This window comes from Mobula hypostoma, chromosome 2 (genome assembly GCF_963921235.1).
Source record: "Mobula hypostoma chromosome 2, sMobHyp1.1, whole genome shotgun sequence".
NCBI lineage: Eukaryota > Metazoa > Chordata > Chondrichthyes > Myliobatiformes > Myliobatidae > Mobula > Mobula hypostoma.
In genome coordinates this window covers 89,753,903-89,768,744 of record NC_086098.1, presented here as the reverse complement: position 1 = coordinate 89,768,744, position 14,842 = coordinate 89,753,903, and the positions used below count along the sequence as shown (strand labels likewise).

General features: G+C 44.2%; 1 pseudogene; it reads right to left on the bottom strand.

Annotated features, from left to right (window-relative positions):
* The window catches only part of LOC134357333 (Y-box-binding protein 1-like), a 34,611-nt pseudogene extending 24,384 nt beyond the window's left edge, over positions 1–10,227 (bottom strand).
* Positions 10,228–14,842: the final 4,615 nt, after the last annotated feature.

Below are 14,842 nucleotides of genomic sequence, written 5' to 3'. Positions count from 1 at the left end.
AGGGGGGCGTGGGACCCAGAGGATGGGCAAGAGGTATATTCAGAGGGACAGAGGGAGAAAAAGGAGAGTGAGAGAAAGAATGTGTGCATAAAAATAAGTAACAAATGGGGTACGAGGGGGAGGTGGGGCCTAGCGGAAGTTAGAGAAGTCGATGTTATCCGACTTTATCCGCTCAGGGGATCTCCCATCCACTGCTACCAACCTTATAGTTCCCACACCCCGCACTTCCTGTTTCTACCTCCTACCCAAGTTCCACAAACCTGCCTGTCCTGGCTGACCTATTGTCTCAGCTTGCTCCTGCCCCACCGAACTCATTTCTGCATACCTCGACACTGTTTTATCACCCCTTGTTCAATCCCTTCCGACCTATGTTCATGACACTTCTCACGCTCTTAACCTTTTCGATGATTTTAAGTTCCCTGGCCCCCACCACTCTATTTTCACCATGGATGTCCAGTCCTTATATACTTCCATCCCCCATCAGGAAGGTCTCAAAGCTCTACGCTTCTTTTTGGATTCCAGACCTAATCAGTTCCCCTCTACCACCACTCTGCTCCGTCTAGCGGAATTAGTCCTTACTCTTAATAATTTCTCCTTTGGCTCCTCCCACTTCCTCCAAACTAAAGGTGTAGCTATGGGCACCCGTATGGGTCCTAGCTATGCCTGCCTTTTTGTTGGGTTTGTGGAACAATCTATGTTCCGTGCCTATTCTGGTATCTGTCCCCCACTTTTCCTTCGCTACATCGATGACTGCATTGGCGCTGCTTCCTGCACGCATGCAGAACTCGTTGACTTTATTAACTTTGCCTCCAACTTTCACCCTGCCCTCAAGTTTACCTGGTCCATTTCCGACACCTCCCTCCCCTTTCTAGATCTTTCTGTCTCTGTCTCTGGAGACAGCTTATCCACTGATGTCTACTATAAGCCTACTGACTCTCACAGCTATCTGGACTATTCCTCTTCTCACCCTGTCTCTTGCAAAAACGCCATCCCCTTCTCGCAATTCCTCCGTCTCCGCCGCATCTGCTCTCAGGATGAGGCTTTTCATTCTAGGACGAGGGAGACGTCTTCCTTTTTTAAAGAAAGGGGCTTCCCTTCCTCCACTATCAACTCTGCTCTTAAACGCATCTCCCCCATTTCACGTACATCTGCTCTCACTCCATCCTCCCGCCACCCCACTAGGAATAGGGTTCCCCTGGTCCTCACCTACCACCCCACCAGCCTCCGGGTCCAACATATTATTCTCCGTAACTGCCGCCACCTCCAACGGGATCCCACCACTAAGCACATCTTTCCCTCCCCACCCCTCTGCATTCCGCAGGGATCGCTCCCTACACAACTCCCTTGTCCATTCGTCCCCCCCATCCCTCCCCACTGATCTCCCTCCTGGCACTTATCCTTGTAAGCGGAACAAGTGCTACACATGCCCTTACACTTCCTCCCTTACCACCATTCAGGGCCCCAAACCTGTGAGTCGACTGGGGTGATATACTGTGTCCAGTGCTCCCGATGTGGCCTTTTATATATTGGCGAGACCCGACGCAGACTGGGAGACCGCTTTGCTGAACATCTACGCTCTGTCCGCCAGAGAAAGCAGGATCTCCCAGTCGCCACACATTTTAATTCCACATCCCATTCCCATTCTGACATGTCTATCCACGGCCTCCTCTACTGTAAAGATGAAGCCACACTCAGGTTGGAGGAACAACACCTTATATTCCGTCTGGGTAGCCTCCAACCTGATGGCATGAACATCGACTTCTCTAACTTCCGCTAGGCCCCACCTCCCCCTCGTACTCCATCTGTTACTTATTTTTATGCACACATTCTTTCTCTCACTCTCCTTTTTCTCCCTCTGTCCCTCTGAATATACCTCTTGCCCATCCTCTGGGTCCCCCCCCTTGTCTTTCTTCCCGGACCTCCTGTCCCATGATCCTCTTGTATCCCCTTTTGCCTATCACCTGTCCAGCTCTTGGCTCCATCCCTCCCCCTCCTGTCTTCTCCTATCATTTTGCAATTTTGCATCTCCCCCTCCCCCTCCAACTTTCAAATCCCTTACTCACTCTTCCTTCAGTTAGTCCTGACGAAGGGTCTCGGCCTGAAACGTCGACTGTACCTCTTCCTACAGATGCTGCCTGGCCTGCTGCGTTCACCAGCAACTTTGATGTGTGTTGCAGAGATACATGAGATATTTTCCGGCTCTTCTGCAACCCATCTCTCTGCATTGCCTCAATAAATCACTTTTCCAATAGAATAAATTTGGATTGTAAATTGACTTCGGTCGAGCTTAAGGCTGGTTTCACAATTTACCATGCAAGCTTCTGAAAATGTGGCATCGTTCAAGATTGTTTTATGTCATTTTTGGCACACGTGTAAATAAAAATAAAATAATTGTTACTCCAGATCCAATGCAGTGCAAAAAAAATCATAAATTATACAACCTTGAGATTCACCTACTTATAGACAACCACAAAACAAGAAACCCGAAAGAACCATTAAAAAAAAACTAACACCCTGTGTGTGTGTGTGTGTGTGTGTGTGTGTGTGTGTGTGTGTGTGTGAGAGAGAGAGAGAGAGAGAAAAACACAAACCATGCAAATGATAAAAGCAAGCAACAGCATTTAGAACAAAAATGAGTCTATAGACACAAAGCCAGAGCAGGCCCACAGCCTCAGACTTAGTTCATCACACAGTGGAGCAAAACCAAGCTCGCAGGCATGAAGCCCGCAGCAGCCAGAGCAGGCCGCAGACTCAAGCTCAGTGCCATGGAGAGCAGAGTAACATCACGGGGCACCTGGCCTTTTCAATCCATCCCACCCAGCATTTAAATTGTCCAAGCACCGTGTCACCTTTGTACTGGACCTGGGCCCTGTCACTTTGATATCTTCTAGGCCTGAGATCTGCCACTATATTCCAGCCCATATCCGACCTTTTCAAATCAACCCAGTGCATAGATCAAACCAAGCTCACTCTCAATTTAGGTGGACGGGCTCCAAACTCCTCCAATCCGACTTTGCTCTGCTTCACACACCCCGACTCCGTCTCGATCATGTCTTGACCTCACTCCAACCACTTCTCCTTGACCTCGTTTTGACTCCGCCTCTCACCCGCAGGCCTCAACCCTTGAGTCCGTCTCGCCTTCACTCTCCGCTTCACTGTTTACCATAATTTTCACAGAAAAAAGTGTTGTTAATGAAGTACTTAGTTGTATTTCTTGCTTTATGACCCATCAGTAAGCCGTTGCTGATCTTCAGTAGCACCGTCTTAAAACAGCGGAGCCTGACTCTGACAGACGTGACAGGCCCTTTTTTGGCACATTTCTGTATATATGCCCTTGATGGCAAGTAGGATAGTCTTTGTTCTTCACTGTTCTTTGAAGTGTCCAGCCCACTCCTATTCTGGTCTCTCTGTCTTCAGCCTCCTTAGATATTTTCATACTCTCACATCTCAGCAACACTTTACACGGCTAAATTCTTTGTCCCCGATTCTCTCAACATCTGGGAACAACATCTGATCTACTCAACACACACAGAATGCTGGAGGAACTCAGCATGTCAGACGGCACTTATGGAGGGGAATAAACTGTCAATGTTTCGGGCTCAGATCCTTCATCAGGTCTGTAAAGGAAGGAGGCAGCAGCCCGAATAAGGTGGTGGGGGTGGGGTGGTGAAGGAGTACAAGTTGGCAGGTGATATGTGAAACCAAGTGAGGGGTAAAGTGGGCACGTGGGTCAGAGGGAATTGTTACATACCTCATGGATATCTTGTGACTGTCTTATGAGGATGATGTAATGGTCTTGCAGAGGTCACATGATGTAATTTTCCTACCGATGTGAGGTCATGTGATGACCTGTTCTCTCCAGGTAGACCCCTGGTGACGCAGCTAGTTTTCAGTTAGATCGTCAGTCAGATACTCTGCTACACTGCTTATTAATCTCATGATGCAGTACAGTTTTAAAATGGAGTTTTACATTCTATTGTAAGGTACAAAAGTGTTGGGCCAGCAGTTTAACCAATCGCTGCCAGGTTTGTTGATGTATCTTTTCAGTAATATTGGAGAGTGAAGACAGGAGCCTGAAGGCGTCATTCAACAGTTTTGGATGGGATTGACTATTATTGAATTTGTTCAAGGAAGAGTGATCTGCATGAGATAGCCTCTGCTAAAAGCAGCAGAAAAGGCTGTGCAGTATCCAGAGGGAAAGTTCAGTGCCTTTAAACCATTTTATTTCCATCGTCGTGAATCCTGCAGACAAGGCAGGATCCGGCTGGGACTGGCAGTGATGTCGTGTCTTCGAGGAATTCTTTACTTCAGGAAAGTCTCTCCTAATTGACTGTATAAATCTCTTGGACTTTCAAATTTACCATTTTAAGAACTGTGTTTGAATTGACCACTTTAAGAACTGTTTTCACATTTATCGCTTTAAGAACTAGTTCTGAGTGGCGGTTTGTTAAATGGCTGCATAGCAGTTTACTTCCGATTAAGATTTTCATTTGTTTATTTTTTATATTGACCAGAGTTTAATAAATGTTTGATTGTTTTTATAAAACCTGACTCCATTCTATATTCATTGTTGCCAGTCACGTGACAGGATGAAGTAAGAAGTTGGGAGATGATGAGTGGAAGAGATAAAGGGATGAAGAGGAGAGAACAGCAGATCATGGAAAAAATAAAGGAGGAAGGACATCAGAGGGAGGTGATGGACAGGTAAGGAGAAGAAGGGATGAGAAAATATCCGGAACAGGGAATGGCAAAAAAGAGGAGGAAGAGTACAGAAATCACCTGAAATTAGAGAAATCGATGTTTGCACCATTAGGTTGAAGTATACACAGATGAAGTATGAGTGTTTCTCCTCCCACCTACATGCCCCTTTGCCTCCTTTAAAGCACCACACAAGAGATTCTGCAGATGATGGATATCATGAGCCTCACACACACACAAGGTGCTGAAGAAACTCAGCATCTATGGAGGGAAATGAGGATCAAGAGTCCTGTTGCCCGAAATGTCAACTATTTATTTCCCTCTATAGACGCTGCCTCGCCTGCTGAGTTCCTCCAGCTGTCTATGCGTGTGATAATTTAAACTGACAGGTTCCTTGCTGATATCTACTAACTAAATTGTAGAAATGTCCTCCAGTAGATATTGGGAAGAGTGAAGTTAAAGTTCAAGTTTATTGTCTTAGGTAGATAGTACAGTGCAAAAGTCTTAAGTACATATATACAGCTAGGGTGCCTAAGACTTTTGTCCAGTACTGTAGTGATTTTATGTTTTGCACTGTACCACTGCCACAAAAAATTTTCATGATATATGTAAGCCTGATTCTGACATTGGTCTCTGTTGTGGACTGAGAGTGGGAAAGGGGAAGGGAGAAGGGAATCATGGTTGGGAAAAGGGAAAGGGAGAGGGGAGGGAGTGGGAAGAACAAGAGAGACATTCTGTAATGATCGATAAACCAATTGTTTGGTATCAAATTACCCTGCCTGGTGTCTCAGGGCTGGGTGTGTCTGCTCCCGTGTCACCCCCCACCCCTGGGACTCTTCCTCTGACACTTGTCCCACATCTCTCCCATGGCACTCCACCCTCGCCATTTCCAACATTCTTTGCTCCTGCCAAATTTATAAGCTCACTCTCCACTCCATATTGACAAGTACAGTACTGTGCAGAAGTCTTAGGCACACTAGCTATATATATATATGTACCTAAGACTTTACACAGTACTCTACACACAGTGGCCATTTTGATTGGTACCTCCTGTACCTAATAAAGTGGCCACTAAGAGTACATTCATGGTCTTCTGCTCCTGTAGCTCATCCAGTTCAAGGTTTGGCATGTGCGTTGAGCGATGCTCTTCTGCACACACTGTTTTAACATGTGGTTATTTGAGTTACTGTTGCCTTCCTGTCAGCCTGAACCATTCTGGCCATTCTCCTCTTAACTCTCTCATTAAAAAGGCATTTTCACCCACAGAATTGCCACATACTTGATTTTTTTTTTTTTGGTTTTTTTTCACCATCTTCTGTAAACTCTAGAGACTGTTGTATGTGAAAATCCCAGGAGATCAGCAGTTTTTGAGATACTCAGCCACTTTATCTGGCACAAACAGTCATTCCACAGTTAAAGTCATTTAAATCACATTTCTTCCCTTTCTGGTGTTCAATCTGAATACAGCTGAACCCCTTGACCATGTTTGTATGCTTTTATGCATTGAGTTGCTGTGACATGATTGGCTGATTAGATATTTGCATTAATGAGCAAATGTGCAGGTGTACCTAATAAAGTGGCCACTGAATGTATATACCCAGGGTTTAAATGCAATGAAAATTAGCTTTTTGCAGCAGCAGCAGCACCGTACATTACAAACACAATGAATATTAGTTAACATAAATATAAACTAACATGAAATTATAAGTACTCTACATAACTAAATAATAAGTAATTAACATAATAAAAGAAAAAAAAGAAAGCCTCTCAGGTAGCTTTAGGTTTCATATTGTAGAGGTGGCATGGTATCGTAGCAATTAGCATAACCCCCTTACAGTGTCAGCAACCCAGATTCAGTTCTATTGCTGTCTACAAGGAATACATTCTTCCCATGTGGGTTTCCTCTGGGTGCTCTGGTTTACTCCCACATTCCAAAGACATTAGGTTAGTAGTTTAATTAGGTATCGTTGTGTATGAGCCCATTTACAGAACAGTATCATTAATAAAAAAAATGCTAGAGACTGGAGCTAAGTTAACAAGGGCTTTTGCTTACGGAACCTGAACTGAACACATATATACAGATCAATACGTGGCTAATAGTGCATGCTCGATACAATGTATTAGTACAACATAAAGTAGTCCTATATTATACAGTAGGTTATATGGTACACTCCTCCCCTTTTATTTTAATAGTGTATCAACTGTTTTTTTTACTGGGGTCACTATGATAAACAATATGTGTACCCTTAACATACAAACACTTACCAATTATTTAATAATATCAAACTATAATAAGGTAACATAATAATTATTATTACAATGACGTCGGCGTGTAACATCATTCACACCGTTGAGCACAGGAAGTGCATTCAGCCAGAGACTCATTCCACCGGGATGCAGCACTGAGCGTCATGGGAAGTCATTCCTGCCTGTGGCCATCAAACTTTGCAGCTCCTCCCTTGGAGGCTTGGACACCCTGGGCCAATGGGCTGGTCTTGAATTTATTTTCATCTGGCATGGTTTACATATTATTATTTGATTGTTTGTGGTTTTGTATTGCTATGTTTGTACTCTGTTCTTGGTTGATGCGGCTGTAACGAAAGCCAATTTCCCTCGGGATCAATAAAGTATGTCTATCTATCTATCTATCTATCTATCTATAACTCAAGTCTCTAGAGGGGTCTTCTCTGCCCCTCTGGGTAACGTCTGTCAATAAACTTGTTTGTTTTAATACAGATTTCCATATAAAAGTCACAAAAGTTGACCTCTGAGCATAGGGAGTTTCCACAGTCTGCTTCAAAGGTGACTTGCCACCAACAAAAGAAGTGGTTGGTGATCTGCTGTCTCTCCTAGTTATTCAAAAGTCGCAGCAATCCAATGACTCACAGAAAGATTAGTACTTTACCAGTAATCTTTCACCATTTGATTTCACAGTTGATCGAAATCCTGTTGTTCGTTCCATTGTTCTTAAGCTGCTGTTAAAGTACAGTTTTGCCGATAGTAAGGGTTATCTGCAGTGCTATCTGTCTGACTCAAGAGGGAGAATTTCTTCAGATGAACATTCAACACAAGTGTGAAAATACAACAATAGAAACCTTACAGTTTGTTGCCAGAATTCACTTCTGTTTTGAAGCTGTTTCCCAACCTTTACTGTGCAAAACAAGACACATTGGCTGAGGATTCAAAATATGTACATGCAAAAGATACTTTCCTGCAAAGGATTAAGTGTATGATTCTCAATGGAGGAAATGATTTGTTCAAGATTTACCTTGTGCGAAAGCTGTTCTGTTTGAATGGAATTGATTTTGTCCTCTGTTAGGTTTACCTTCTCCCCCAGCAACCTGGTTTTCATTTATTTCACCACCCTCAGCAATTTCTCCCTGAAGCTGATCGTTATATTGTGGGCAGCGACCATAGCGACGACGAACAAAGTAAGGTGAGTAACACACATCAAAGTTGCTGGTGAACGCTGCAGGCCAGGCAGCATCTGTAGGAAGAGGTGCAGTCGACGTTTCAGGCCGAGACCCTTCATCAGGACTAACTGAAGGAAGAGTGAGTAAGAGATTTGAAAGTGGGAGGGGGAGGGGGAGATCCAAAATGATAGGAGAAGACAGGAGGGGGAGGGATGGAGCCAAGAGCTGGACAGGTGATAGGCAAAAGGGATACGAGAGGATCATGGGACAGGAGATCCGGGGAGAAAGACAAGGGGGGGGGAACCAGAGGATGGGCAAGGGGTATATTCAGAGGGACAGAGGGAGAAAAAGGAGAGTGAGAGAAAGAATGTGTGTATAAAAATAAATAATGGATGGGGTACGAGGGGGAGGTGGGGCTTTAGCGGAAGTTAGAGAAGTCGATGTTCATGCCATCAGGTCGGAGGCTACTCAGACGGAATATAAGGTGTAGAATTCCTGTTGTTTAAGGTGAGTAACGTTGTCTTCTGTAAGGAGGGCAATGTTGTTGATTTTGATAATCTTGGTTTTCTCCATCTGTTGCTGTCTCTGCTCCATCTCCTTTCTCTCCACCTTCAATGTTCTGTTGGTAATTGCGTGGTGGACCCCGATGGCGAGGGTTGTAGCGACGATAACGATTTCTGTCCGCAGCCTATCGGCTTCCTTGGACTGGAACTCCTCTGGGATCAGTCTGCACCCCTTTCGCCCTCCACTACGTCGAACTCCACCGTTTCACCATATCCAACACTGCGGAGGTATTTCCGTGGCTTATTCTTTTTCATAGCTGTCTGATGTACGAACACATCTTCCTTTGCAACAACACACATAAAAAGTTGCTGTTGAATGCAGCAGGCCAGGCAGCATCTCTAGGAAGAGGTACAGTTGACATTTCGGGCCGAGAACTTTCGTCAGGACTAACTGAAAGAAGAGATAGTAAGAGATTTGAAAGTGGGAGGGGGAGGGGAATATAAGAACAACATCTTGTATTCCGTCTGGGCAGCCTCCAACCTGATGGCATGAACATTGACTTCACTCACTTCTGTTAATGCTCCACCTCCCCTTCGTACCCCTTCCCTTATTTATTTTCTCTCTCTTTTTTCTCCCTCTGTCCCTCTCACTATACTCCTTGCCCATCCTCTGGGCTTCCCTCCCCCTTTCTTTCTCCCTAGGCCTGCCATCCCATGATCCTCTCCCTTCTCCAGCCTCGTATCCCTTTTGCCAATCAACTTTCCAGCTCTTAGCTCCATCCTTCCCCCTCCTGTTTTCTCCTAACATTTTGGATCTCTCCCTCCCTCTCCCACTTTCAAATCTCTTACTATCTCTTCTTTCAGTTAGTCCTGACGAAGGGTCTCAGCCCGAAACATCGACTGTACCTCTTCCTATAGATGCTGCCTGGCCTGCTATGTTCCACCAGTATAGTATGTGTGTTGCTTGAATTTCCAGCATCTGCAGACTTCTTCGTGTTTCCTTTGTATCATTCTTGTTGATGAATCCATATCCATTTCGTATGTTGAGCCACTTTACTGTCCAAGAAGCTTTGTTGCGATGACTTTCTTCTCCCCAGTGGATTTGGGTTTGTCTGGCTGTTGCTGCTGCTGCTGTTCAGATTGCTGCTCCGTCTCGGCCTCGCTCATGGTGTTGACAGGCTGCGTGAGGTGGCTGCGGCTTGGGCTGGTCTGAGGTGGGGGCTCCTGCGCTCTCTCCGCTCCTTTCTTCTCTCTAATATAGTTCCTTTCCACTTGTTCTGTCTCCAGTTGCAGAAAAAGCTCTGCATTTCGAATTCTTTCCTTGTATTGTTGATCTAGTTTCTTCATCCTTTTCTGATACTCCTGCAAAGTGCCTTCCTGTAACTGCTGTAGCTGTCTTTTGAGAGATGTAAATTTCTCCTGGTACATCTGCTCTTTACTTCCAGGTAGTCTTCATCATCTTGCATATTGGCAATGTCTGTCTCACCTGTATCCTCTGTATCTTCATCCGAGTCACGGCCATGGATACTGCGTTCATCCTCATCATCGACAGTGTCTAGCTCCTCCTCGTTGTCGTAACAGTCGACAATGGGTGAGAGGAGAGCTGCAGACATCTTCCCCTCCGAGATGCCCTCCTTTGTTGACACGTCCAGTGCCTTGATGGTGCGCCATTCCAACTGGATTTTCCTGAGCTATTCACATCCCAGAAATGGTGGTCCTCCATTTTTCAGTACATAGAGATTCAGCTGCTGTGTTTTGTCTCCGTAGGTCACTATCACTTTAATTTTGCCTTCGGGATGCACTTTCTGTCCTGTGTAGGTCTTTAGCAGTAGTTTAGCTCATTTCAGAGGAATGTGAGAAAACAGTCATTTGTAGTCATGTACAGAGATCACTGTTAAAGCTGAGCCTGTGTCCAACTCCATTTTCAGTCTCACGCCTGCCACGTGGAGTGATCCTTATTACTCTTCGATCATCTGTCTCTTTCACGCTATGAAGTTGCAGACAAGATGATTCACTTTCATCGGAGTCGTTTTCATCAGAACTGCCTTCTTTCATTTTGTGTACCTTGTTGTACTTTCCTTCTTGGGGTTTCTTGTTTCTCTGTATTTTGGCCTTTTCCTGCTGTTTACTAGCTTTGCATACTCTGCCAGTGTGGCCTTGTTGGCCACAGTTTCGGCATTCTTTGTCTTTAAACCAACAATCATCAGGGTCATGTGACCTGTTCCCACAACGGTAACATTTCTTTCCTTCATTTCTGCGCAGTGACATTTTATTCGTAGCATATTCCAGAGATTTTTGTTTTATCTCTGAAGCACCTCGTGCGGCTGTTTCTAATGATACTGAGATGTTTAGCGCTTTCTCGTATGTAAGGTCTTTTTCACCCAGGAACTTCTTCTGTGTGGTTTCACAGTGCATGCCACACACTAAACTATCCCTCAATGTGTCTGATAGACAGCTCCAAATTGACAATGTTCTGATAATTTGCACAACTCAGCACAATATTCAGAAATGCTTTCATTTTTGCTCTGATTCCATTCATGGAATTTAAATCTTTCAACAATGACCAGTGGTTTGGGGTTTAAATGCTGTTGGAGAGTGTCTACTATTTGCTTGAACATTTTGTTAGCTGGTTTTTCAGGGGTTAACAAACTCCGTAGTAGGCCGTATGTTTTTGTGCCCGTTACACTTAGGCTAAGTCCACACTACGCCAGATAATTTTAAAAATGAATCTTTTTCTCTTCGTTTTGACCCTCCATCCACATTGAAATGGCGTTTTCATCCTCCAAAAACGGAGCTTTTCTAAAACACTCTGCAGAGTGTGTAAATTTGAAAACGATTGTTGTGCGTTGTAGTGTGGACGGGTTAAACAGAGATATTTAAAAACGCTGTCATGACAACACCACAACAACAATGGTTTTTCTGCTTCTGCTTGGTACTGCGCAAGCACTGCCGGACGGCTGTTATAACACGCAGTTGGTGTGAACGGCTTGAGAGTTAAATTGTAAAGTGAACTTCTTTGACTAGATCCCCTAAATTGATTTGATTGAGTCTATCTTTAAAAATATTAATGTCAGAAATACTGCGCAGGTCTGGCGGCAGAAGATTCCACTCTGTTGTTGATCGTGGGTAGAGGACGGCTTCATGCGTGTGTTGTTTATTTTATTGTCTACATTAATAGCTTGTTTGGAGTTATACACCTCCACGTTCTCAAACTGCTTTGCTGACTTTGTAGTCGTTTGTAACTCGCAGAAACAGCTCGACTTCATTGACTGTCTAAACGAAGAAGTCCGGTCTGCTTTTTCCAGCGAAGGTTTTCTTTGTATTCCTCGAAGACATTGTTGAAAACTTCTTTTCGCTGTCATTGTTGGTACTCTAGTTTTTGACCAATGGAAATAGCACAACGCCGCCACAGAAGCGTAAATATTATAGTTACCTCTTCGCTTGTTTTCTGTAGATGTGTCTGCGCATGCCCAGTAGATTCACCCAAATATCCATTTTAGTGTGGACAGAGATACTTTGAAAAATGCCTAGTGTGGACGCCTGTCATTTTTACTCCAAACCTCTGTTTTCAAAATTATCCGGTCTAGTGTGGATGTAGCCTAAGTAAGATGCTGGCTTTCTTTTCTGCATTAACATTGTTAGCATCACAATATAACTCTATTCTTTCAATATAAATTGCCCAGTCTTCAGTGTCACTATCAACTGTTGTAATGGCTCCAATTAACGCCATCCTTGTTGTGTTAATTTATCCTTGTTATGTCAATTTATCCCCGGTCCCTTGTTAATTTAACCCTGGTCTCTTGTTTTCTTTTTGACTCACGTGACTTTTTTTTGCTAGCGTTGCGAGCGTACTCTGGTTAGTTGCGTGTGTTGCTCCCTTTTTCCAATCTCCCCTCTGAGGCAGGCAGACCCTCAGCCCTGGGGTTCAGCGCTGACTGTGGTCTCGCCTGGACGCGCCATGGCTCCGACTGTGTCTTTCGGTTTCCTGACGTTCCCGACTCCGGCTGAACTCCCGCTTCTTTTCAGACTCGTGGCCTCACTCTGCCTCTTCTGAGTGCCGTTATCAATTAAAACACAACGTTCCGATACAATGCAGGTTCATTAACCTCGTTGCCAATTTGTTGTGCACGTGGCCATTTACACAACAATATCATTAATAAAAAAATGCTAGAGACTGGAGCTAAGTTAACAGGGGCTTTTACTCATGGAACCCGAACTGAACACATATATACAGATCAATATGTGCCTAATAGCCCATGCTCAATACGATGTATGAGTACAACATAAAGTAGTCCTACATTATACAGCAGGTTATATGGTACAGCTATAATAGGGCAGTGTGGGCACAGAAGGACTTGAATCTCCAAATAGTAAATAAATAAAATAAAATAGTGCTTTTCCGGTTGGTTGGAGAACCTGATGACCATGGGTTCAGGTCGTACCTGGACTCCTCTACTGCCATGATGAGGTCACTCTCGGGAGCCTCCAGCCTGACAACATGAACATCGATTTCTCTAACATCTGGTCATTTCAGAATCAGAATCAGCATCACATTTAACATCACTGGCCTATGTTGTGAAGTTTGGTGGTTTGCAGCAGCAGTAATTACATTTAAAAACTATAAATTAAAATAAGTATATATATCAACATCAGTTGGTGTTTAGGCCAGCAAAGTTTATACATAAAATTAAATTAGATAAGTAGTGCAAAAAGGTAGTGAGATAGTGTTGATGGGTTCACTGTACATTCAGAAATCTGATGGCAGAGGGGAAGAAGGTGCTCCTGAAATGTTGACTGTGTGTCTTTAGGTTCCTGTACCTTCTCCTTGATGGTAGCAATGAGAAAAGGGTATTCCTGGGTGATAGGGGTCCTCAATGATGAATACCGTATTTTTGAGGGTGTCCTCAATGCTGGGAGGCTGGTGCCCATGATTGAACTGGCTGAGTTTACCACTTGCTGCAGCTTTTTCTAATTCTGTGCAGTGGCCTGTCCATACCAAGCTATGATGCAGTCAGTAGGAACGCTCTCCACGGTACAACTGTAGAAATTTGTGAGTGTTATTGGTGACATACCAAGTCTCCTCAAGCTCCTAATGAAATATAGCTGCAGTCATGCCTTATTTGTAACTGCATCAATATGTTGGGCCCAGGATAGATCCTCAGAGATTTTGGCATCCAGGCATTTGAAACAGCCCACCCTTTCCACTGTTGGTTCCTCAATGTGGACTGGTCCTTCTTTTCCTGAAGTCCACAATCAATTCCTTGGTTTTACTAATGTTGAGTGGAAGGTTGTTGCAGCGACACCACTCGTTCCTGTACACCTCGTTGTCACCATCTGAAATTCTGCCAGCAATAGTTCTGTCATCGGCAAATTTATAGATGATATTTGAGCTAATGAGGGAACACAATCCAATCCTCACAGAGGGATCAGAATTGGAGAGAGTGACCAATTTCAGGTCCCTGGGTATTAATAACTCAATATACTGCACAAGATCAAAAAAGTTGCAGAAGATTGTAAAGTTAGCCAGCTCCATCATGGGTACCAGCCTCCATAGTACCCAAGACATCTTCAAGGAGCGGTGCCTTAGGAAGTTGGCGTCTATCATTAGGGACCCCCACCACCCAGGACATGCTCTCTTCACATTGTTACCATCACGAAGGAAGTACAGAGGTCTGAGAGCGCACATTCAGCAATCCAGGAACAACTTATCCCCTCTGCCATCCAATTTCTAAATGGACATTGAATCCATGAACACTACCTCACTACTCTTTTTCCTGTGTTTTTGCACTGCTTATTTTAACTTCACTCTTTAATAGACATACATATACTTACTGTAATTCTTTTTTTCTCTATATTCATTTATCATGTATTTCATTGCACTGGTGTCATAAAGTTAACAAATTTCATGACATATGCCAGTGATGTTAAACCTGATTCCGATCATTGTTGAGGCTTCTCGCACTGCCCTTCTTGGGCACTGGTGTGATTGTCGCCCACCTGAGGCACCTGAAACATCCAACTGCAGCAGTGAGAGATTGAAGACGTCCTTGAACACTCCCACCAGTCGACTGGTGCTGATGTTCAGAGCCCTTCTAGGTATACCATCAGGGCCAGGTGTCTTGCGAGGGTTCACCCTCTTGAAAGATATTCTGATGTCAGCTTTCGAGACAGAGGTCACACACAGGGTCATCAGACAGTGAAGGGACTCACACAGGTGCAGTTTTATTC